Source organism: Arachis ipaensis, chromosome B6, assembly GCF_059453495.1.
Source record: "Arachis ipaensis isolate K30076 ecotype BB chromosome B6, ASM5945349v1, whole genome shotgun sequence".
NCBI classification, from domain to species: Eukaryota; Viridiplantae; Streptophyta; class Magnoliopsida; order Fabales; family Fabaceae; genus Arachis; species Arachis ipaensis.
The window spans coordinates 17,185,837-17,213,261 of NC_142441.1; the positions used below are offsets into that span (position 1 = coordinate 17,185,837).

The following is a 27,425-nucleotide window of genomic DNA, read 5'->3' on the forward strand; positions in this document are numbered from 1 at the left end:
TATTTTGTATTATTAGTGATGGATGATGACTATTCTTATGTGGAATTTAAGTATTGTAAACTTTAATATTTTGTGTCATTAGTCATTATAAGACTATAAGTTAATATTTTATATTTAAAATGCATAAGACTTTAGACTAATGTATAATATTGTATTATTTGTATTGATTTAAATATTTGGTGTTATTAGATAATATTAGTATTGATTATGGTTATGCTTTAATTTTAAGGAAGGGTTGGTTCTTGTTATATTTTTCTAAGTGAATTTTACCATGTTAAATAATTGTTGGAGTTTTAGAAATTTATATATTTTCACATACTAATTTACAAAAGGTAATGTTAACGGTCCGATTTTCACTCGATTTTTACCCGGTATAATCGTGGCCCGAAAGTGTATAGATTTCATCGGATCTAGAATCGAGTTCGGATCTAACAAATAGACCCGATATATATTTCGGATCAGATCTGGATCACATCAAACCCGTCCCATAAACACCCCTAATTGCCAGCAGCTATAGTTTACATACATTTATAAATGAAAAGATGTTCTACAAGACCTTTCAACCATGCTATTTTTCATTCCTTTGTTCTTTCTCACTTTCTCCACATTCTCTTAAGTCTCAACCAGCTAGCTTTCCAAACTTTACTTGAACAAGAATCCAAGAATGTAACTTGCCATTGATCTCACCAAAAAACAACACTTGAAAGTATTCCCATAACGCCATCCCATGGTCATGCATTTGTAATGGTTGTGACTGCTCCAGCCATTGTTATGCTACTTGTTGCTGTAATTTTCTTCTACTTGAAAAAATTTGCTTGCTCTTGGCGTTACCACCATAGACACAGAGTTGTGGCGAGTTTTCGAAGAGAAGCAGGATTTAACCAAGAGGATATAAGGAAAGTTGATAATAATATGAAAGGGTTACTTGCTGAAACAAAATTCCAAAAGCATCACCTGTGGTTTCATTATCAAAACCACCACCACCACCTAAAGGAAAAGCCAACATGGAAAACAACACCTTAGAGGTTGCAGAATCAAGAGAGAAGAGTGCTAGCCAAACAAGACTTAGGCCTCTACATTGGGATAAGGTTGTAGCTAATGTCTTTTTGTGGATTTCATCTTTCTAACTTCATATTTATAGGTTTGATGATGAACTCATAGAAACACTCATTGGATACTCAACCAAGAACCAAACCAATGAAAGAAACGTATGTCATGCATCTTCAGCTCAGTTATTCCTTGTGGACCCTAGAAAATCCCAAAACACATCAATTGTGCTAAGGTCTCTTGCAATTTCTCGCAAGGAAATTATGGACGCGCTCGATGATGGACAAGGAATCAGTCTTTAGTTCAGACAGTTGAAAAACTCACTAAGATAGCCCTCTTACACAAGAAGAAGAAGCCAAAATCATCCAATTCAGTGGAAATCCAGATAAACTTGCTCATGCTGATTCATTCCTCTACTGCATCCTCAAAGCGGTTCCAACAACATTTATTCACCTAAAAGCAATGCTTTTCAGATCAAATTATGATTGTGAAGCTGTTCAGCTTAAAGAAAAATTACAAACGCTTGAAAAGGGTTGCCAGGAAATGAGGGCTAGTGGCCTGTTACTGAAGTTTCTTGAGGCAATTCTCAAAGCTGAAAACCGGATGAATGCCGTAACTTACAGGGAAAATGCACAAGGCTTCAACCTAAGTGCTCTTAGGAAGCTTTCTGATGTTAAAAGCATTGATGGGAATACTAGTTTGCTTCACTTCATTGTAGAGAAGGTGGCTCAGTCAGGAGGAAGAAGAGAAGCTATAAATCAAAAGCATAACATTCCCAAAATAAATGGTGATATAAGCAACTCCAAAGAAAAATAATAATAGCCTTGTGCAACATGAGAAAGAGAAAAGAGTATCTGATGCTTAGTTTACAAGTGTTGTTGGGAGGTATAAAGGATGAGTTATCTGAAGTAAAGAAAGCAACAATAATTGATCATCAGAATTTCATTAGTATCTTCTACACTCTCAATGCTCATGTTAGCAAAATTCGAGAGATTGTAACAAAATGCTGTGGCGACGACAATGAGAGAGGTGGATTTGTTAAGGAAATGAAAGGGTTTGTCGAGGAATGCGAGGAGGAGCTTAAATTTGTGAAAGATGAACATCTTAGGATCATGGAGCTTGGGAAGAAAACCAATGAGTATTATTATCTAGGAGGTGGAGGAAGATCAAACCCCTTTGAACTATTTCTTATTGCGAGAGATTTTGTTGACATGGTGGATGAGGTTTGCAGTGATCTCAGAAGGAAGATAGAAAAGAAGAATGTAGGAGGAGGAGAAGGTGCATCAAGAACACCTCTTTCACCCTCAAAGAAATCACCACTCAGGTTCCCAAAGTTTGATTTGCACTTTCTATCAAACATGTCAAGTGCAACATCATGTTCTAGCCTATCAGATGATGATTTCTGAACCAGGGTTTTATGCATTTGTATCAATTTGTTTAATGCAAAATCTTTAACTATGTAGAGTTTAGGGGATTAGCTTAGACCTTGAATTTGGTGTATACTATGTAGGATCTTTGACTATGACAACCTTTGGACGTATGTACTAAAAACAAACAAAAAAGAGAATTATTATAACCTGACGTCTAGCTAGGTAACAAAATGAAATTTCTTTTGTCCTTGTGTTCACTTAATAATCAGTAATTGATTGTCCTTTCCCTATGACAAACAATTGATTAGCAAGTACAATGGTTTGTGAAAGCTTGATACAGTATAGAAATATTATTTTTATGCTCTTGCATGTCAAAAATATGACAATTCAAAAAGGGCTGAGAGCATTAATGCTCTGTGCTTTAAATAATAATAATTATTCTGGTTCTAGTGAATATTAGAGGAAAGAAAAGTACAAAGTCTTGACCCTTCCTACTATCATTGAGAAGTTAAATAGAGAAGTTATTATTTGTAGTTTGTACATTTAGAAATTGACATTTTATAGAAATAAAAGGAAGATAAAAAAAATTATAGGTGATGGTTGTGCTAAGTACAGAAAGCAAATGTTATGCGTTTCCCTCTAAATGTTCATAGAATATTAAGAAACATTTTGTTATTTTTTTATTGAGAAATTGAATCAGAACCTAACTTCTTTAATTAATTAATTGACCAAGACATTAGTAGTTGGTTAATTAAAGAGAAATTGAGGAGCCCAGACATGTTACTTTAGATTCGTCATTTGCAACTTTAGAATTAGGTTAATAATATTTGATTCTCCTAAGGACATGAACATCACCAAAATCCTAGACATTCACCACCATTGATTTTCTCCAATTCAACAAACATTGTTCGAAGTATTCAACTTCGAAAAGTTCTATGGTGTGGATGAAAAAAAAATTCACACCGGTGGATATTATGTGGCAAGCTTCTTAGATGAACACATTTTGGTTGGCCATAATCACAAATTCAACTGATGGGACACTAGGTTAGGGAGAAGCAGCGATTTTGCAGTTGTACCGCACATTGTAGAAAAGTTAATAAGTGTAATTAGATGCTAATTATTTTTGGACTGTTGGGGCTATTGGACAAGTTTTTTTTTTCTGTGTATGTGGCTATGAGTGGGTTTTGGACTTGGGTCACAATTTTTTATTCAAGTGTGCAGAAAAAAGTTTTCTTGTGGATAAAAATTAGTCAAAGATAGCATTAAAAAGGAAATGGGCTAAAAAAATTTTGGACTTGTCTGGGTTAACCAGTTTTTTAATTTTCATGGAATGTGGCTAAGTTTCTGTGACTGTTGTTTTGTTATGGTGTTCTCATAAGATGGAAGGGATTGTATATTGTTAAATGAAAAAAGAAAACAAAAGGATGTAGTGCATTGTTTTGATATTTAACCTAAAAAATTAAATAAATAAATAAAGAAATATGTGACTATGTTACTAATAAGAAAGTAAAATCATATTTAACAAACAACAATAACAAAGCCTTGTCCCACTAAGCGGGGTCGGCTACATGAATCAAACGACGCCATTGTGCTCTGTCATGTATCATGTCTACAGAGAGACCGTTTACATGTAGATCTCGTTTGACCACCTCATGGATGGTCTTCTTAGGTCTTCCTCTGTCTTTCGCCCTTTGTCCATCTTCCATCTCATCCACCCTCCTGACTGGATGTTCTATCGGTCTTCTTCTCACATGTCCAAACCACCTGAGACGCGATTCAACCATCTTTTCCACAATGGGTGCTACTCCAACTCTCTCCCTTATATCTTCATTCCTTATTTTATCCAATCGCGTATGACCACTCATCCATCTCAACATCTTCATCTCTGCCACACTTAGCTTATGTTCGTGCTCCCCTTTAGCCGCCCAACACTCCGTACCATATAGCATAGCCGGTCTTATAGCGGTGCGATAGAATTTACCTTTAAGTTTTAAAGGCACTTTTTTGTCGCATATAAAATCAGATGCACTCCGCCATTTTGACCAACCTGCTTGGATCCTATGATTTACATCATGTTCAATCTCTCCATTATCCTATATGATGCACCCAAGATACTTAAAACTTTTAACTTTTCGTAGGATGTTTTCTCCAATCTTCGCCTCTATATTGGGGTTTTCCCTTCTCAGACTGAACTTACATTCCATATATTCCGTCTTGCTATGGCTTATGCACAGACCATACACTTCTAGAGCTTCTCTCCATAACTCCAACTTCTTATTTAGGTCTTCCCTTGATTCTCCCATAAGGACGATATCATCAGCAAAAAACATGCACCATGGCACAGGCTCTTGGATGTGCTCTGTGAGTACTTCCAAGACTAATGTGAAAAGGTATGGACTTAAGGATGATCCCTGGTGTAATCCTATACCAATAGGGAATTCCTCTGTCACACCACCTTGAGTCTTCACACTAGTTGTGGCCCCATCATACATGTCTTTAATTGCCCAAATATATGTGATCCTTACTCTCCTCTTTTCTAAAACCTTCCATAAGACCTCCCTTGGTACCCTATCATACGCTTTTTCCAAATCAATAAACACCATATGTAGATCCCTTTTATTACTACGATACCTCTCCATCATCCTTCTTAATAGGTATATCGCTTCAGTGGTAGATTTGCCTGGCATAAATCCAAATTGGTTCTCTGTTACTTGTGTCTCTTTTTTCAACCTCCGTTCTATCACCCTTTCCCATAACTTCATAGTATGACTCATAAGCTTAATCCCTCTATAGTTTCCGCAACTTTGTATATCCCCCTTATTCTTGTAGATAGGTACTAAGGTTCTCTTTCTCCACTCATCAGGCATCTTCTTTGACCTTAAAATCTCATTAAAAAGCTTGGTTAACCAGTTGATGCCTTTTTCTCCAAGACCCTTCCAAACCTCAATCGGGATATTATCAGGTCCTACTGCCCTGCCATTTTTCATCTGCTTTAGAGCCTCTTTTACCTCGAAGTCTCGAATCCTTCGATAGTAGTCAAAGTTTTGATCTTCTTCCCTTGTGCATAATCGACCAAGGCTCGAAAGAGCCTTCTGTCCCTCATTAAATAACTCGTAGAAGTAGCTCTTCCACCTTTCATTAATCTTCTCCTCTTGAGCCAACACCTCTCCATCCTTATCCTTTATGCACTTAACCTGATCCAAATCTCTCGTTCTTCTTTCCCGGCTCTTTGCGATTCTATATATACATTTTATCCTTCTTTCATGCCCAAAGACTGGTAGAGACCCTCATATGCTCTTGTTCTTGCTTCACTTACAGCCACTTTTGTCTCTTTCTTAGTCGCCTTATATTTTTCCCAGTTATCTGCATTGCGGCATAAAGACCACTCTTTAAAGCATTCCCTTTTTATCTTTATCTTTTCTTGTATACTCGCATTCCACCACCAGGACTCCTTGTCTCTTGGTCCTATTCTTTTAGATTCACCAAAACTTTCTTTTGTTGTTCTTCTAATAACTTCTGCCATCTCCCTCCACATCTCTTCCGCGCTTCTATTCCCATCCCACTTTACCTCTTCTCCTACCCGTCTTAGGAAGCTTCTTTGTTCCTCACCTTTCATCCGCCACCACCTCGTCCTTGGGTTCTTCGTATGATGTCTTTTCCTCAACTTTTTCTCAACGCGAAAATCCATGACGAGCACCCTATGTTGTGTTGTCAAACTCTCTCCCGGGATAATTTTGCAGTTAATGCAAAATTTCCGGTCGACTCTCCTCAACAAGAAGAAGTCGATTTGAGAGCTTGTCATGCCACTCTTATAGGTTATAAGATGTTCGTCTCTCTTTTTAAAAACATGTATTTGCGATAAGAAGATCAAAAGTTGAGAAAAAGTCCAAAATAGTTTTACCCTCGGCATTGAGCACCCCGAAACCATGGCCTCCGTGAATACTCCCATATCCAGTCACTTCTCTCCCAACATGGCCATTTAAATCTCCTCCTAAGAAAATCTTATCTCCCAAAGGTATGCCTTGAACCAAACTCTCTAGATCCTCCCAAAACCTTATCTTGTGTTGTTCGTCCGAACCCACTTGCGGTGCATAGGCGCTAATCACATGGAAAGCACCTCCCTCCACCACAAGTTTGATAGAGATGATCCGATCTCTCACCCTCTTGACATCCACTACGTCCTTCATATTTAAGACAGAAAAATAATATTTTTATAATTTTTTGAATGTTATCCTTTATTAGTGTGTTGTTAGTAATTATTTATATAGCATAAATTTGCATAGTTTCAGTGAACTATAAAAATAGAGAATTCTTTTTAAACATTACGTATCTCATATTAATAATGTAAATGAAATCGTTATGAGTACGTAATTTATTATAATATTTATGAAAGGCGTTAAAAAAATAAATACAGATATTTAACACTTTTTCTCGTTTATATTTTTATTCATCCGAATAAAGATATGAGTTTGTAAATTTTTTTTCTTATTGTTCTTATTTTTATTAATATTTTTAATATTAACAGTTACTATATTATTGTGAACAATAGTGGACACTCACATAAGATGTGGATGCAAGTCGTGTTGGGATGTATCTTATTCTGTTATTGTGGATGGTACACCAACTGATTTTTTCAAACCAAGTAGGGGTCTCAGACAAGGAGACCCCCTCTCACCATATCTATTTCTTTTCTGCGCAGAGAGTCTATCCTATCTGCTCCACAAAGGAGAACAGAATAACCTCTTTCAAGGACTGCGATTGAACAATAGATGTCCGACTATTCATCATCTCCTATTTGCCGACGATTCACTCTTATTTTGTAAAGCTACCCAATGCAACTGCTCTAATCTATCCCAAATTCTCTAACTATATGGCAGACTAAGTGGACAACAAATTAATTTCTCCAAGTCTGCTGTATTTTTCAGCAAAAACACCCCTTTACCCATCAGAACTGAACTAGCGGCATCTTTGGAAGTCCCAAACATTAGGACGCAGGATAAATATTTGGGGATACCCTCCATAGTACACAGATCCAAAAAAAGAAATATTTGCTTTTATAAAAGAGAAGGTGGTGAAGAAGCTCTCGCATTGGAAGAAATTATTTCTATCTGCTAGTGGAAGGGAGGTGTTGATCAAAGCAGTGGGTTCAACTATACCAATTTATACTATGGGCTGTTTCAAACTCCCAGATACTCTCTTGGATGAACTGCACCGAATGATGATGCAATTTTGGTGGGGACAGAAATAGAATGAAAAGAAGATGCAATGTATCAATTGGGACACTATGACCAGAGAAAAGAATTTCGGGGTATGGAGTTTAAGGACCTAAAGGCATTCAATCTAGCCATGTTAGCTAAACAAGGATGGAGGGTGATGACTAAACCACATTCTCTTTTCTACAAAATCTTCAAGAATAAGTACTTCAGATACAGATCCTATCTAGAAACCAAACCAGGAAATCGACCATCCTAGGCTTGACAGAGTCTTTTGGAAGGAAGGAAAATTTTGGAGAAAGGAGTTAAGTGCAAAGTTTCAATTCAGGGATCTGTCAGAATCAGAGAAGACCCATGGTTTGGGGACCAACCACCATTTCGCATTGCAGTTAATGAATGCAGAGATGAATTGCTTACCTGGGTTAGACAGCTAATCACAGCGAGGGAGAATGGAATCAACAACTCCTTATGGAAGCCTTCCCACTAGACACAACTCATCAAATTCAACAAATTTCTATCACAGAAGAGGAAGACTCAATTATATGGTGCAATAACATAACAACTCAGGAGAGTACTCGGTAAAATCTGGGTATAGTATAGCATACCAATTCTTTCACCCTCCAGTGAATTCACTCCATACCCGATATGCAGACTCAGAAATGTGGAAGACCTTATGAAAAATGGGAGTAACACCAAAGGTCAAATTATTTGCTTGGAGATTAGCCCATGAAGGCATTGCAGTTAAAGCAAAATTGAACGAGAAATTACCACATGTTAGCAGCCTTTGTCCCCGCTATCAATCGGCGCCCGAGACACCGATGCATGCCATTGTCTTCTGCCCAGAAGTTCTTTAAATTTGGAACAGCTCCCAGTAGCTAGCACTATTCCCTGCGACCCTAACCTAAAAGCTTGGGATTGGTGGAGTCAATTCATGGAAGTTGAGAAATCCAAACCCAATTTCAGAATCAAAAGTGCTCAGGTGGCTTACCTTCTATGGCAAATTTGGTTGGCGCGGAACGCTTTAGTCTTCGATGACCAACGCCAGGAAAATTCTGTCTCAAGCGATATTGTTGGAGGAAGAATAACGACGACATCATTTTCTCATACTACCATCATTTTCTCAGGACCACCTTCTCATTGTTGGAAGAGGAATACCGGCGACATCACTTTGGAACTTCTTTCTTTCTTAATTGTTTTCTTTCTCTCCTTTACCCATTAGATAATTTTTATTTAACATCTCGATTGGAAAATTCCTTTGTCTTGACATAATGTACTCCAAGAGAACATAATGTACTCCAGATATAAAGTTCTTTTATGCAATAAAAAATATATCTTTGAAAAAAAAATAAATTGTACGATAATCATACATAATTTTTTTAAAATAAAAAATTAAATTATTATATAACAATTATCATGATTACTAGGTTACGTTCTACCATTTAATTTAATATATATTGTTAAATAGAGTATTATCTAACATTTTTATTTATATTTTTTTATTTATTTAATTTTTCTTGTAGGTATGATCTTATTAGGAAGGTCAAGATAACGTTCGAGCATAAAGTTGAAAAACTTAAAATTAGAGTACTTCAATTGTTGAGTGTAAAATAATTGAAAGCGTGGGCACAAAAAGCTCTAATTGAAATAGTTTTAATTAACGAAGAAGTAATTATAATTTGTATATCAATAATAAATCAATTATATATTTTATACAACTTCTTAATTAATTCTTTTTTATACTATTTTATAACAGTGCCTTAATTATATAGTGCACAACTAAAAATTTAAATATATCTCTATTTAAGGAAAAAAAAGATATACGAAGGAAGAGTTTATGATATAATCAATGTTGACGTCACTCACAATAAGATTAGATTTTTTTTTGGTGACCAATAAGATTAGATTTAAACCAATTAAACATGAGTATAAAATTTACTCATGAAAGATATCATTTTATGCCCACATAAAGACTCTCTAATTTTGTGCTTTTAATTAGTAGATATAGTAAGAATTCTAACACCAAAAAATACCAAAAGAAAATTTAAAAATCTATAATAAATTTAACAGTGCGTTATTTTATTGTGTTAGAAATTATTGAGTTACGACAAATTAAAATAATTATAACAATATTTTTAAATTTGATGTAAGAAGTTATTTCTAAATTTGTGTTAATGTATTATAAAAGTGGACTCAAATTAAAATTCATAATCTCTGAAATTTTTTTAAAATAATTCATCAAATATATGTATAATTACATAAACAAAATATATATTAAATAAATTAAATATATTTGTAACAATTTTTTTAAAAATCACATTTCAAACATAAATATAAAGAAATAAATATTTTTCGTACATCGCACGAGTACATACACTAATTGAATATTAACTCGCATATAGCAAATGATGTATACTAGTAAAATTATAAATATTAAATTAATTTTATAATTAAATTATTTTGGTATAAAAAAATAAAATTAACAGAATAGTTTTTAAAAACATATTTGGTTAAATATAATTAGATTCTTAATTAACTATTTTTTAATTTCTGTCACTGATAGTCTCTTTTTACCATAAGTAGCCTATTAGACTAATTAATATTTTGTTTTATTAGGGCTGACCCAACAAAAGAGAATAAGACAAAAGTGTGATTGATATTTAAAAGCTCATCACAGAGTTTCAAATTGCATAATCACATTTGAGAGAATACCAAATAACAACAAAAGTAGAGGAAATAAAAAAAAATTCTGCCTACCAAAAGAACCGAGAGAATAAAATTATTATATTATTAATTAATTATTAATTGTTAATTATTAATTATTAAATTAATAATTAAATTATTATATAAAAATTATGATGATTACTAAGTTACATTCTAACATTTAGTTTAATATATTGTTTAATAGAGTATTATTTAAAATTTTTATTTATATTTTCTTTTTTTTTTTAATTTTTCTTATAGGTATGATCTTATTAAAAAGGTCGAGATAATATTGGAGCATAAAATTAGAAAATTTAAAATTAGAATACTTCAATTATAGAGTGTAAAATAATTTATAAAAGCGTGGGCACAAAAAAACTATAATCGAAGTAGTTCTAATTGACGAATAAGTAATTATAATTTGTATATCAATAATAAACCAATTATATATTTTGTACAATTCTTAGTTAATTCTTTTTTATACTATTTTATAATGGTGCCTTATATAGTGCACAACTAAAAATTCAAATATATCTCTATTTAATAAAAAAAATATTTTAAAAAAGAGTTTATGATATGATCAATGTTGATGTCACTCAAAATAAGGTTAGAGTCAAACCAACTAAGCATGAATATAGAATTTACTTAGAAAAGATATCATTTTATACTCATTGGAAGACTCTAATTTTGGCAATTTTTTCTTATTTTGACTCAAATAAAAAAAATATTTCAAGAGAGAAGAAATTACTTATATTTGATAGGTAAATATTATATAATTCATATTTAAATTAGTTGGTTTAAATATATTTTGATGAATTTTTTGAAAATAAAATGTTGTACTTTTAATTAATAGATATAATAAGAATTCTAACAGGAAAAGAAAATTGAAAAATCTATAATAAATTTAATAGTACGGTACTTTTTATTGTGTTTGAAATTATTGAGTTACGACAAATTGAAATAATTATGAAAATATTTTTAAATTTGATGTAAGAAGTTATTTTTAAATTTGTCTTAATGTGTTATAAAAGTGAACTCAAATTGAGATTCATATTTTCTAAAAATTTTATTAAATAATTCATCAAATATATGTATAATCACATAAGCAAAAAATATGTTAAATAAATTAAATATATTTGTAACAATTTTTTTAAAAAAAAAATCATATTTCAAACATAAATATAAATAAATAAATATTTTTTGTACCTCGTACGAGTACATAGCTAATGAGAAATGTTAGTTGTACAATACTAATCAGCCTTTAATCAGCCTTGAATCAGATTTAAATAATATTTAATTATTTTTTTAGTGTAACATGTTCCTATTTTGTAGATACATATCTATAATTAGATTTTAATTTAAATTTAAATTTTAAAACCTACCTACTTCATTGGTGGTTTTTCATGTGCGCCTCTGAGTTTTTCATGTGCGCCTCTGAATTTTCAACATGGCGCAAACGTGGCTTCTCTGCTTCTTTGAGTGTTTTGTACGAGTTTAATTAATAATTTGATAGTTTAAGGTTTATTTTATAATTTTAAAATCAAAATTTTGAATTTTGAATAATTTGATTTTTAGATATGTATTTAAATTATAATATATTAATAATTAAATATATTTAATTTGAAACAGAAATTTAAATTTTAAATTTTAAATTTCAGTTTTTTTAGATTGTATTTTGAATGTGTATTTAATTTTAAAAAGACAGTAAATCTATTCATAATTTTTAGTTATGTTTGTTTTAATTTTTTTTAATTATTGTAATAAAAGGCTGAATGTTGTACTATTTTTAAAGGATACCTAGTTGAATACTAATCAGCCTTTAATCAGCCTTTAATCAGATTTAAATAATATTTAATTATTTTTTTAGTGTAACATGTTCCTATTTTGTAGATACATATCTATAATTAGATTTTAATTTAAATTTAAATTTTAAAACCTACCTACTTCATTGGTGGTTACGGTGACTTTGCTTTACTTTCGTAACTTCACGTAACAGTTTTTTAAATTCCTTATTCCACGGGATATTCACACGCATTAGTGAATCCCAAACCAAAAGGAACACTGCCAGCTGAATTCTCCATCTCGTCTTCATTGATGAAGACCATCACCACCTTCCAGTTGAAGCACTCTCTCATTTTGCATTGGTGAAAGGTATCATTATTTTCCACACATGTATTTATGTAATTTGTTAAGAAATATCATGTTCAACATTTTTAATTATATTTTAATTTAAACATAAAAATACTCTGCTGATTTAATTGGAACAAGGTTGATCTTATTTAACTTTATTAATAAAATTGTTGCAAATAAAGTACTTTCTACGTAAGTAGTTTGAGCAAAGAAGCAAAAAAAAAATCTGGAGTTTAAGAAAGAAAATGTAGTTAATATGGTCATAAAAATTCTGTTGTTATTTATCAATTATAACACATGATAGTATGATATTTTATTCAAAATATTTTTAAAACACATCCAAAATCAGACTAACTTTAAATATTTAAATTTAAACGTTAATAATACAATTAATCTTTTGATTTTTTATTCGATCAAATGAATATAATATTTATTATTTAAATTATCATTTAAATTTTTTTCGATACTTATTAGTTTTCAAAATTATTATAATCAACAATTAATTTAAAATTGTGTTGTTATTTTTCGATTATAACACATATGATAGTATGATATTTTATACAAAATATTTTCAAAACACATCCAAAATCAGTCAACTTTAATAATACAATATAAATATTAATAATACAATTATGAATGGTCGAATATAATTATATACATAAACTAAAATATTTTCAATTGTAGTTTCTTTTTCAATTGTAACACATCTAAAATATTAAGTTATACAAAAAATATTTTTAAAACACATCCAAAATCATAAATCTAAAATTTAAATTTAAACATTAAAAAACAATTGTAACACATCTAAAATTATGAAGTTATACAGAAAATATAAAATCATAAATCTAAAATCTAAATCTAAACATTAAAAAATAATTGTAACACATCTAAAATTATGAAGTTATACAGAAAATATTTTTGAAACACATCCAAAATCATAAATCTAAAATCTAAATTTAAACATTAAAAAATAATTGTAACACATCTAAAATTATGAAGTTATACAGAAAATATTTTTAAAACACATCCAAAATCATAAATTTAAAATTTAAATTTAAACATTAAAAAGACATCGTTGTAAATGAGCGCCGAAAAGGAGGAAGGCAGCGTTGAGGATGAGCGCGGTAGAGGAAGGATGCACCTCTGAGTTTTTCATGTGCGCCTCTGAATTTTCAACATGGCGCAAACGTGGCTTCTCTGCTTCTTTGAGTGTTTTGTACGAGTTTAATTAATAATTTGATAGTTTAAGGTTTATTTTATAATTTTAAAATCAAAATTTTGAATTTTGAATAATTTGATTTTTAGATATGTATTTAAATTATAATATATTAATAATTAAATATATTTAATTTGAAACAGAAATTTAAATTTTAAATTTTAAATTTTAGTTTTTTTAGATTGTATTTTGAATGTGTATTTAATTTTAAAAAGACAGTAAATCTATTCATAATTTTTAGTTATGTTTGTTTTAATTTTTTTTAATTATTGTAATAAAAGGCTGAATGTTGTACTATTTTTAAAGGATACCTAGTTGAACCGATAGCTAATTGGATATTAATTCCCATTATAGCAAATGATATATACTAGTAAAATTATAAATATTAAATTAATTTTATAATTAAATTATTTTTGTATAAAAAATTATAATTAACATAATATTTTTTTAAAAAATATTTGGTCAAAAATATATATCATCAAAAATCTAATTAAATTTTTCATTAATTATCTCCTAATTTTTGTCTCTGACTATCTCTCTATCATAACTAGTCTATGTGACTATTTGTTTTAGATTAATACTACGTGTACATTAAAATTAGTCACCAAAGTCAGTCATTAGTGTAAAATATATGTTAAAATATAAATACACATTGAAAATAAATTAAATCACACATGTATTTATATATAAATAAATTATTGGCTGATTTTAGTGACAGAATTTAGTATACAAATAATATTTTTGTTTGTTTTATGGAGGCTGACACAACAAAAGAGAAAAAAAAGAGACAAGTTTGATTGATATTTAAAAGTTCATAGCAGAATTTCAAGCTGTACAATCACATCCACTTAATCACAATTGAGACTTGAGAGAATGCCAAATAACAGTAGAAATGGAGGTAAGAAGAGAAAACTATGCCCACCAAAAAAATCCGAAAGAATTAAATTAGTATATAACAATTGTCATTATTACTAAGTTATGGTCTAACATTTAGTTTAATATATTGTTAAACGGCGTATTATCTATTTTTTTATAATTTCTTTTTTTTTTTTAATTTTTCTTGTAGATATGATCTTATTAAGAATGTCAAGATAACGTTCGAGCATAAAATTGGAAAATTTAAAATTAGAGTACTTCAGTTGTGGAGTATAAAATAATTTAAAACGTGGACACAAAAAACTCTAATCGAAGAGATTCTAATTGACAAAGATGTAATTTTGATTTGTATATCAATAATAAACTAATTATATATGTTGTACAATTCTTAGTTAATTTTTTTTATACTATTTATAAGAGTCCCTTATATACTACACAACTAACAATTCAAATATATCTATATTTAAAAATAAAAGATATTTTAAGAAAGAGTTTATGATATGATCAATGTTGACGTCAGTCAAAATAAGATTAGATTCAAACCAATTAGGCATGAATATAGAATTTACTCAGAAAATATATCATTTTATACTCAAGACTCTCTAATTTTTGTAATTTTTTTAATCAAATAAAAGAATATTCCAAGAGAAAAGAAATTACTCATATTCGATAGGTAAAGGTTATATAATTCATATTTCCATTAGTTGGTTTAAATATATTTTGATAAATCTTTTGAAAATAAAATTTTGTACTTTTTTATTAATAGATATAACAAGAATTCTAACAATAAAAGAAAATTTAAAAATCTATAATAAATTTAACAGTGCAGTATTTTTATTGTGCTAGAAATTATTGAGTTGCGACAAATTGAAATAATTGTAAAAATACTTTTAAATTTAATGTAAGGAGTTGTTTCTAAATTTGCCTTAATTATATTATAAAGGTGGACCTAAATTGAGATTCATATTCTTTTAGAATTTTATTAAATAATTTATCAAATATATGTATAATTACATAAACAAAAAATAGGTTAAATAAATTAAATATATTTATAACAATTTTTTTTAAAAAATCATATTTCAAACATAAATATAAAAAAATAAATATTTTTCGTATATTGCACGAGTACATATACTAATTGAATATTAACTCGTATTATAATAAAGGATATATACTAGTAAAATTATTAATGCTAAATTAATTTTATAATTAAATTTATTTTCGTATAAAAAAATTAAAATTATCAGAATATTTTTTGAAAAATATATTTGGTCAAAAATATATCTAATTATATTTTTAAATAACTATTATTCAATTTCTGTCTCTGATTGTCTCTTTCTATCATAAGTAGCCTATCAGAGTATCAGACTAATTAATGACTTTATGTTTTATTTTATTGGGGTTGACGCAACAAAAGAAAAAAAAGACAAAAGCCTAATTAGTACTTAAAGGCTCATAATAGAGGTCTAAGTTGTACAATCACATTCACTCATAGTTAAGACTTGAGAGAATGTCAAATAACAGTAGAAATGGAGGTAAAAAGAGAAAACTCTGCCACCAAAAGAACCTGGAAGAATTAAATTATTATATAACAATTGTCATGATTACTAGGTTAACGGTCTAACATTTAGTTTAATATTTTGTTAAATGGAGTATTATCTACATTTTTTTTATATTTTTATATTTTTTTAATTTTTCTTCTAGGTATGATCTTATTAAGGGTGTCAAGATAACGTTCGAATGTCAAATAGGAAAACTTAAAATTAGAGTACTTCTGTAACACCCCTTTACCCTAAGCCTTACCTCGCGCCGTAAAGTAAAGGATAACAAAGTGTGACGACAATTCTAAGGCTCATATATATATATATATATATATATATATATATATATATATATGATATACAAAAAGAGGATTAGTAACAGCCTGCGGAGTTTAGGCCGGCTAGTCAATCTGAATTCAACAGAATTTTGAAGTTTAAAACAGCAACAACCTATCTCTCAAAGCTTTTAGGAATAAAGCCTCAAAGGCAACAAAGTTACATAAATACAAAGAATGAGAGAGTGACTATATCAAAATAAAGCAGAATAAAACAAAGATGAAACCATACTCCGCTCTAGGGCTGGAAGTGAGCCGAGCTGAGTCGAGCTAGACCAAGCTCAAGCTCGGCTCACGAAAATTGAGCTTGGCTCACGGCTCGGCTTATTAACAATCGAGCTTATTTCTTAAGCTCAAGCTCGACTCACCAAAAGTTCACGAGCTGGCTCAAATAAGAGAAACATAGATACATAATCTATAATTTTATATCAATAAATTATAACTTATATAATTTTAAAAATATTTGAAAAGATCAATTTTATATATTGTTTATCTATCAATAAATTATAAATTTTTTATTTATGTCTTATATTAAAATTATATGTAAAAAATAAATATAAATATTAAATAATTAAGATTGTTATAATATATATATATATATATATATATATATATATATATATATATATATATATATATATATATATATATATATATATATATATAATCGAGCCAGCTCACGAGCTAATGAGCTGAGCTTATCCAAGCTCAAGCTCGACTCATTTAATTTATGAGCTCAATTTCAGGCTCAAGCTTGGCTCACCAGCTCACGAGCTTAGCTTATCGAGCTGTTAACGAGTCGAGCTCGAGCTGGCTCATGAGCTAGCTTGACTCACTTCCAGCCCTACTCCGCTCTGTCATCATCCCGTAACTCACCGAGGTGAGTTACGATTTGCATCTGAAAAGCAACAACAATATATGGTATGAGAACCAGAGGTTCTCAGTATGGTAACAGTATCTAATATATAAGATGTAAGGTTCTGGGACGCCAAAGGCAATCTTAGAACTTCACATCGAAAACAGATATTCAAACTTAAAAAAATTAATAACTTAAACTATGAACAAGGTATTCTATCTTAAGAGATTTCTAAATAACATAGCACCGCTGTCCCATAACCTTCGCCAGCCTAACCTCTATGCGATCCCATTGCCACTGCCTACCGAGCCTCCTCAATCTCAGCAGAAAACACAAGTAATGCAGACAAGTAAAGCACAAGTAAAGTACATGTACAGTAAATAAAACAATTAGCAAGCAAACATATGATTCATTTAGCCATAACAGAAATTAAGCAAAGCACACAAACAGGTAGAAGATGCATATGATAAATGCCTTTCCTATTGGCTTGTGATATCACTTGTCGGTCCATAAATGCTAACCCGACACATCCTCTCGGATGTAGCCTTCCTGCCATGCCCAGAGATATAGGCTCTGCACACTCATGTAGTGGAGAAATCTGCCACGTTGGAGATATAGGCTCCGCACACTCATGCAGCAAGGAAGGAAACAACAACAACTGCCTCATCATATATAAATCATTCCAAAGATATAGTGTTGGGCACACTCTTGCAGCAGAGAGATATAGGCTCCGCATACTCATGCAGTAGAAAAACTGCCACGCCGGAGATATAGGCTCTGCACACTCTCATATAATCCAATAATTTCATCATTCCTTTCCAAGTTCTTAACTCATCATAACCTTCACCGGTTTTCAACTTGTCAAATTCATCATAAGCACTCTCATTTCTCAAAAATCTCTTCAACCATATACTTCACAACTCAGCCTTCACCAATTCAAGCTAGGATTTACACAGACCATCCAAAAACCTATGTCACCGGCTCTAAACTCATAACTAAAATACCCTTTTTATTCCTTTATTGTTTTCTCTCCTCTCTTTGATGTCTATCTACTATTATGAAAAAATCATATACTTTTGCTGCCACAGACAGAAAGGGTAAATTCTGTCGAAATTGTAACTGTTCTAGGCACCTCTTCTCAGACTGTCCTTCTGTTTAATGTCGCACATGCCACCAGAAAGGTCACATTAGCTACCATTGTTCATAGCTGTTCTGCCACTATTGCAAGCTCTCAAGACGTTTGATTACTACCTGTCCTACTCGCCCACCACGTCCTGTTCACCTCAAGCATGCTTGTCATCCCAACTTCTCTAAGAATGTGTCTGCTTCTACTGTTGCTGCTACTACTGAATCTACCACCTCTGCTCCTCTCAATTGATCTCCTGTCTCTCTAGCTGATATTGTGTCTCTTCTTCAGCATCTTCTCTCCCCTTCTGGTAATACCCCTGCTGTTTTTCGACTCTTTCAGGTAATTCTAAATGGTATTTTAACTCGAATTGCTTTAATCACATGTCTCCGCAGCGTAATCTTTTCTCATCTCTATCAACCACTACAAATGCACCTTCTGTCAATACTGCTAATGGTTTCCTCTTGCACGCAACACATCAGGGTTCTATCTCATAGTCGACTTTCAATCTTCCTGATACTTATTATATTCCCAAATTAAACTTTAATTTTATCTCTGTTGGTCAACTTGTTGATTTGGGTTTTGATGTCACTTTTTCCATTTCTGGTTGTCGTGTACAGGATCCTCGGACGGGACAAATCATCGGGACTGGACGTAAGGTCGAAAGGTTGTTTGAACTCGAGAATCTTCATATTCCTCTTGTACCGAATCTCCGTGCTGCTTCTTCTCCATCTACCCTTCACTTGTGGCATCAACATCTTGCCCACAGTTCCTTAGGAAAATTGCATCCTCTTGTGTCTCAGGGTATTTTGGGTCAGGTTCCAAATGAATCTTTTGATTGTATTTATTGTCAAACTGCCAAACAACCTGCTTTATCTTTTCACAACGATTCCTCTCTTGCTTGCTCTCCTTTTGATCTCATTCACTCTAATGTTTGGGGCCCTGCTCCCACTGCTTCTATGGGCGGAGCTCGATACTTTGTCGTTTTCATTAATGATTATTAACGCTTTACTTGGGTTTATTTGATGACTAGTCGCCATGAGTTACCTCAGATCTATATTAACTTTGCTACTATGATTAAAACTCACTTTTCCAAGGTCATTAAGGCTTTCCGACGTGATAATGCTATGGAATACTGTGATTCCAAACTCTTAACCTTTTTTGTAGAACAGGGTACTTTGTCTGAGTTTTCTTGTCTTGGTACGTCTCAACAAAATGGCTGAGCTAAACGCAAACACCGTCACATTCTTGACTCTGTCCGTGTATGCTTCTTTCTTCTTCGTGTCCTGAGCGTACTTGGGGTGAAGCTATTCTTACTACTGTTCATGTTATCAATAGACTCCCTTCTTCTGTTCTTGGTAACGTTACTCCCTTTGAGCGTCTTTATCATACCTCCCCAGATTATAGTTCTCTTCGAGTTTTCGATTGTGTCTGTTTTGTTCTTCTTCAGCCTCATGAACATAGTAAACTTGAACCTCGGGCTTGTATGTGTTGTTTCCTTGGTTTTGGCACTGAACACAAGGGTTATCGTTGTTAGGATCCTCTCTCTAAACATATTCGTATATCTCATCATGTTGTCTTCTGGGAGCATCACATGTTTTCTCGGTTCTCTTCCTTTGAGTCCATTCCTCCTACTCAGTCACCATTTTTCACTAACCCCAATATTGATCTTCTTTCTAGTGATGATTCTACAGGTTCTATCTCGAGTCACCCTCCACAGCCTCCTGTTCTTCCGCCTTTTCCATCTCCCAATGATTCTAGACCGGATGACGATCCTGCTCCTACCGTCATGCCTCCTCCTCCCACTCGTTCTTCTAGGATAAGAAATCTACCTCCTCATCTTCTTGATTATCATTGTTTTTTTACTGTTCTTTATCAACATGAACCTAAGTCATTTCGAGAAGCCTCCACAAATCCTCATTGGCAACAAGCAATGCAGGAAGAAATACAGGCACTTGAAAAAGCACATACTTGGGATTTGGTTGATCCTCCTTCCAATCAGGAAATTGTGAGAAGCAGATGGGTATACAAGATCAAGACCCGTTCCGATGGTTCTACTGACCATTATAAGGCACGGCTGGTTGCTCAGGGTTGTACGCAAGAGTATGGTATTGACTATGAAGAGACTTTTGCTCCTGTTGCTCGTCTCACATTTGTTCGGGCTCTTCTTGCCATTGCTGCAGTCAAAAAATGATCTCTCAGTCATATGGACGTGAAGAATGCATTTCTTAATGGAGATTTGAAAAAGAAGGTCTATATGAAACCCCCTTCCAGGTTATCCTTGTCCTCCTATCAAAGTTTGTCTCCTTCGCAAGGCACTCTATGGATTTAAGCAAGCTCCTCGTGAATGGTTTGACAAGTTCAGCACTACCATATGCAATTTTGGTTTCACTTGTAGCCCTCATGAGAATTCTCTCTTCATTCATAAAAGCGAACGTGTAGTTGTTCTTCTACTTCTATATGTTGATGACATAATCATTACTGGAGATGATATTGATGGTATCTCTGATCTCAAGATTTCCCTTCAACGTACTTTTGAGATGAAAGATCTTAGTTCTCTTAGCAATTTTCTTGGTCTAGAAGTCATATTCACCGATGATGGCATCTATCTCTCTCAAGGTAAATATGCTTCAGATCTTCTTGCTCGAGCCAGAATTACAAATAGTCGCACTGAGTCTACTCCTCTTGAGCCTAATATTCGTTTTACTCCTATGGATGGCACTGTTTTGGATAATCCTACTCTTTATCGACAGCTAGTTGTAGGACTCGTCTACTTAACTGTCACCCGACCGGACATCGCCTATCCGGTTCATGTTCTTAGCCAGTTCTTGTCGGCTCCTCGTACTACTCACTATGCGGCAATTCTTCGTATTCTTCGCTACATCAAAGAAACCCTATTCCATGGCCTTTATTTTTCTGCCCATTCATCTTTATCCCTTCAGGCGTACTCAGATGCTGATTGGGCTGGTGATCCCACTAATCGTCGTTCCACTACTGGTTATTGTTTGTTTCTTGGCGACTCTCTCATTTCCTAACGAGCTAAGAAGCAAACATTCATTACTCGATCAAGCACAGAAGCTGAATACCGTACTCTCGCTAACACCACTGCTGAAGTTATCTCAATTCGTTGGCTTCTCGAAGACTTTGGTACTCCTCAGTCATCCCCAATTGATGTTTTTTGTGACAGCCGCAGTGCTATTCAGATTGCCTATAATGATGTGTTTCATGAATGCACCAAACACATTGAGAATGATTGTCACTTTGTTCGACAACGTATCCTTATTAATGTTGTTTGTCTCATCGCTGTTGGCATACTAGACCAGACTGCTGATATCTTCACGAAGTCTCATCATCCGACTCATTTCTGGACTATGTAATCCAAACTCAAGATGGTATCCTTAGCTCTCACTTGAGTTTGAGGGGGGATGTTAAGAGAATAATTAGAATCAAAGTAGATCAATTAGTATCATTTGTATTTATATGGCATATATGTATATTAATTATAGGATTCTATGCTTTTATTACTTTGATCCTTCTAGCAGCTATATATACCCCTTATACATTATACTTTTCTTCAACCTGAATAATACACTCTTTTAGATTACTCTCTTGTTTCTAACAATATACACCAATCATCAGTATTAAGTTGGCCATACCTAACACCATGAGGAATGCAATGATCGACTAACAGCATTAATCAATAGACAATCATGCATTTAAAACTCAAACTCTTGTCATTAGGACAAGTCCTATCGCATGACAGACACTCAGAGTATGCAGTGAAGCATAGTCATTCCATTCATAAGGCTCTAATAGGAACGAACTGCTCTGATACTATAATATAACACCCTAACTTTTAGCATGTCATGATCGTACCAAAAGCGAGGCGTTACTAACCTGTTTTCCTTATTTACTATTTAATATTGAGCCTTTAGTTCGATTTCGCATTTCAATTTTAAGAACATGCCAGAAACTTTTTTTTTAATTAGTCAAACTCACTCACCAAAGAACACCAAGTAATAATAATCACATAATATTAAATAGTAAATAAAAAAATTTTCTGGCATGTTCTTAAAATTGAAATGCAAAATCGAACTAAAGGCTCAATATTAAATAGTATATAAGAAAAACAGGTTATTAACACCTCACTTTTGGTACAATCATGACGTGCTAAAAGTTACGGTATTCCAATTCCAATGCTAGATCTGTAGATCACTCCTAAAAAAACAAAATCACAAAATCTACTAAAAACTAAACGTAAAATCGTAGATTCCATTAGGGCAGAAACTAGAGCGTGAGTTTTGAGTCCTTACCTGATTTTCTTGGATAGAAACTAAGAGCTCGACAAGAGCTTCGTGTGGCCATAAATGGCTCGTCAATCGAAGCTCCGTAGCTCAAGTTATTGCTCTCGAAAGGTGACGATGAATAGTGACAACAGGGTTTCACTCCTCACTCTCATCTATTCGAGCTCCTTCTCTCTCTCTTTCCATCAAAATGAGCTTAAATCTCATTAATAGAGAATATATATGTTGGACCTTGGGCCCAGTTTGGGTCCGGTCCAACCTATTAGCGTTTTTAGTCCATTTGGCCTACTTTGGGACAAAACCTTTAAGATTAGCGCCCAATTTTTTATTCTAAATTATTTTCTGTCTTTCTAAAACAATAAATCAAATTTTCAAAATCTTATTTTCCAAAAATACGCAGTATCGGACAGACTAGAGCCGGTACTGCCGACTTAAACACCAGTACACATTTTTACAAAAAGCTTTCGCAAAAGATACATTTTTCAACTCAAAAAAATTCATTGAAATCAAATTTCACCTTTTTATTTTCAAAATATCATTTCTATATTTTTGAACCTATTTCAGACAATTAAATTATTATTTTATTAAAGCGTTTACTCCAATTTTTACACTTCAGTTGTGGAATGTAAAATAATTTAAAGCGTGGGCACAAAAGCTCTAATTGAAGAGGTTTTAATTGAGAAAGATGTAATTTTGATCTGTATATCAATAATAAACCAATTATATATGTTGTACAATTCCTAGTTAATTTTTTTATACTATTTTATAAGAGTGTCTTATATACTACACAACTAACAATTCAAATATATATGTATTAAAGAAAAGATATTTTAAAAAAGAGTTTATGATATGATCAATGTTGGCGTTAGTCAAAATAAGATTAGATTCAAACCAAATAGGCATGAATATAGAATTTACTCAGGAAATATATCATTTTATACTCAGCTAAAGACTCTAATTTTGGAAATTTTTTTAATCAAATAAAAGAATATTCCAAGAGAGAAGAAATTACTCATATTTGATAGGTAAAGGTTATATAATTTATATTTACATTAATTGGTTTAAATATATTTTGATAAATCTTTTGAAAATAAAATTTTGTACTTTTAATTAATAGATATAATAAGAATTCTAACAATAAAAAAAATTTAAAAATCTATAATAAATTTAACAGTGCAGCATTTTTATTGTGCTAGAAATTGTTGAGTTGCGACAAATTAAAATAATTGTAAAAATACTTTTAAATTTAGTGTAAGGAGTTGTTTCTAAATTTGCCTTAATTATATTATAAAGGTGGACCTAAATTGAGATTCATATTCTTTGAGAATTTTATTAAATAATTTATCAAATATATGTATAATTACATAAAAAATAGGTTAAATAAATTAAATGTATTTGTAACAATTTTTAAAAAAATCATATTTCAAACATAAATATAAAGAAATAAATATTTTTCGTATATTGTGTAACACCCTATCACACAGAGTCTTATGCTTAAGTCATAAAACTGAGGTGGCGAGGTATTACGACCTCTAAAAAATAATAAAATATATAATAATAATATTGAAGAAGATTTTTAACTAGGAGCATTTGAAGGAAAGTCTAAAACAAAAGTCGTAGCACTCATGTAAACAGAAAATTTGCGTAAGAAGAAAACTAAGGTTCATAAACCTGAAAATATAGAAAATAAGAGCAGAGAGTGAAGGATACAAAATAACAAGCTCTTAACTCAGCCTGCGAAGCTAAGGCTGGCTGGAGAATATTTACATACATATATAGATACCCCAAAATTCAAAATATAAAGATAAACCCTAATTCTCCATAAACCTCTAAGAGGTAAAAAATAAAGTAGTTGTTCGAAGAGTTAAGTATATATATAAACATAATCTGTACATCAAAATAAAACCCAGAAAATCGCTCTGCTACAGGAGTCCAAACGCCTACCGAGAAGCCTCTTGACCTGCATCTGAAAAATAACAACACAGTATGGGATGAGAACCAGAGGTTTTCAGCATGGTAAAGGTGCCACGCACATAAAATATAAGGTCCTGAGAATGCCAAAGGCAATCTTAGAACGGCGACACTCAGATTATAAAACTTATATAACTAAAACAGAAACCATGAATAAGGGTGGTTCTCTAAGGCTTTCTAAACTTAACCATTTCCTTAAATCTGACTAAACCTATCTAGAACCCTAAATCTCTTTGTCTTTCCTCCGTTCCTCCATCTCCGATGAGTTTGCACAGACAGATAAGCAAACAATGCAAACACAGGTAAATTACAAGTAATACAGATAACAAGTATAACAAATAGCAAATTATAATCACGTAGGCAGTCCCAAATAATTCATGAGCAAGCAATTCAAATAATATGCACATGATGCATGCATATCCTATGACTATTGATATCAACTGTCGGTTACGTAGTCATACCGACATGTCCTCAAGCTAAAAAATACACCATAGGGGAGAATCCCCAAGCTGACATTGGGAAGAGAATACCCCAAGTTTAATAACATCCATGGAAAGAGTCCCAAACTAAAATGGGGAGAAGAGACAACACCCCCAAACTGACATGAGAAAAATAATACCTCAAGCTGACATGGGAAAAATAATACCCCAAACTCAATGTTATCCACGAGAAAAATTTTCGGTTGACATGGGGAAGACAGTACCCCAAACTCAAAAATACTCAATTTCATTATAACTACATTCAACCCCATAACTTATACATATATCCAGCACAAACACACTTCATAGCAATCCTATACAACACCACTTAACCACTCATCATATCACAAACCATTATACTTCCACTTTTATCCAATTCACACTTTAAACTTCTTACTTTATCAACAATATCAAATACCAAAGAGGCATTATATCCCCACCATAACCATAATCACCAACACATGTTTAATCCCCATTATCAATCAATATCATAATTCCTAAATATTCAATACACATAATCATTCCAGCTTATCCTATGGTTCTCTAACCTAAGCTTTCACAAAATATTATATATTAAATACGAGAAACCTAAACCATACCTTGTCCGATTCTTCGTAATGTCTGAAACGCCTCAACTAGCACCGTTCCACAAATTTCTAGGTTCCAAAATTACATCCCAAACAAAAAACTCAGCTACCTCAGCTTAATATCCAGCTTTTCGATACCACCAATTCCATCAACAAGCCTCCATTAACATCACAACTCAATTTAATACCAATGAACATTACTAAATCAATATAACTCTCACTTGAATTTAGATCTCACAAGGGTTAGAGTTATCCTCACCTTACCAACGGAGAATTGAATCAAGACCCGGCAATACCCACGAGTTAATTCGAACCTAAACACCGAATTCAAGCAAAATCTAACATGATTACACATTGAATTTGAAATTGGAGAAGAGAAAATTGAAAAGAAAAACGTGGCTTGCCTCTAGAATAAAGTTATGGACTTCGTAGAGCTCAACGCGCTAGTCGCGTGACCGCAAACAGTGCAGCGATCAGAGCTCCGGATAAAAAATTAAGTGGATTTGAATTTGTGGTGAGAGTTTAGGGTGTCACCTTCATTCTTCCCCCCTTTTCCATTGTTTCCACCGTGTTTGCATGCTTCCAGGGAAGAGAATAAGCTTCAACTCATTTAATTTGGTTGTAAGTTGGGCCCATGGGCCCAGTTTGGATTCGGTTCGACTCGTTCGTCCCAATCTTGGACTAAATCCTTTGAAGTTAGTGTCAAAATTCTTATTTTTAGTAGCTCTATCCTATTTTACTATAAAACTTATATTTCTAATTTTTTAATCAAAAATTAATTTATTAATTAATTAGTCGCTAATCTAACGGGGTTTACATTCTACCCACCTAACAAATAATTCTGTCCTCAAAATTCAGACTTAGTTACCTGAAAAGAGGTATGAGTAGTCCGTTCGCATATCCGATTCAAGTTTACAAATGTGTTCCTCAATCTAGCCCTGATCCCAAGCAACCTGTATTAGCAATGTTGCTCTTCTGCTTATTCGCTTAACACCTGTATTATCAACCTCAACGAAAATTACTTAATACATTAAATCTCCTTTTCTAATTACTTTGATTAATAATTAATTTATTGATTATTTATCTACTAATTACTCGGAGTTTACATATTGCACGAGTACATATACTAATTGAATATTAACTCGCATTATAATAAAAGATATATGCTAGTAAAATTATAAATGCTAAATTAATTTTATAATTAAATTTATTTTCATATAAAAAAATTAAAATTATCAGAATAATTTTTTTAAAAATATATTTGGTAAAAAATATATCTGATCAAATATCTAATTATATTTTTAAATAATTATTTTTCAATTTCTGTCTCTGACTGTCTCTTTCTATGATAAGTAACCTATTAGAGTATCAGACTAATTAATGACTTAATATTTTGTTTTATTAGGGTTGATGCAACAAAAAAAAGACAAAATCCTGATTGGTATTTAAAGGCTCATAACAGAGATCTAAGCTGCAAAATCACATTTACTGAATCACAGTTGAGACTTGAGAGAATGCCAAATAATAGTAGAAATGGGGGTAAGAGAAAACTCTGCCCACCAAAAGAACCCAAAAGAATTAAATTATTATATGACAATTGTCATGATTACTAGGTTACGGTCTAAAATTTAGTTTAATATATTATTAAATTGAGTATTATCTGAATTTTTTTAT

At 32.0% G+C, this 27,425-nt stretch overlaps 1 pseudogene; it reads left to right on the forward strand.

The window, feature by feature from the left end:
• Positions 1-938: 938 nt before the first annotated feature.
• On the forward strand, positions 939-2,453 carry LOC148554738 (formin-like protein 8 pseudogene; annotated as a pseudogene).
• Positions 2,454-27,425: the final 24,972 nt, after the last annotated feature.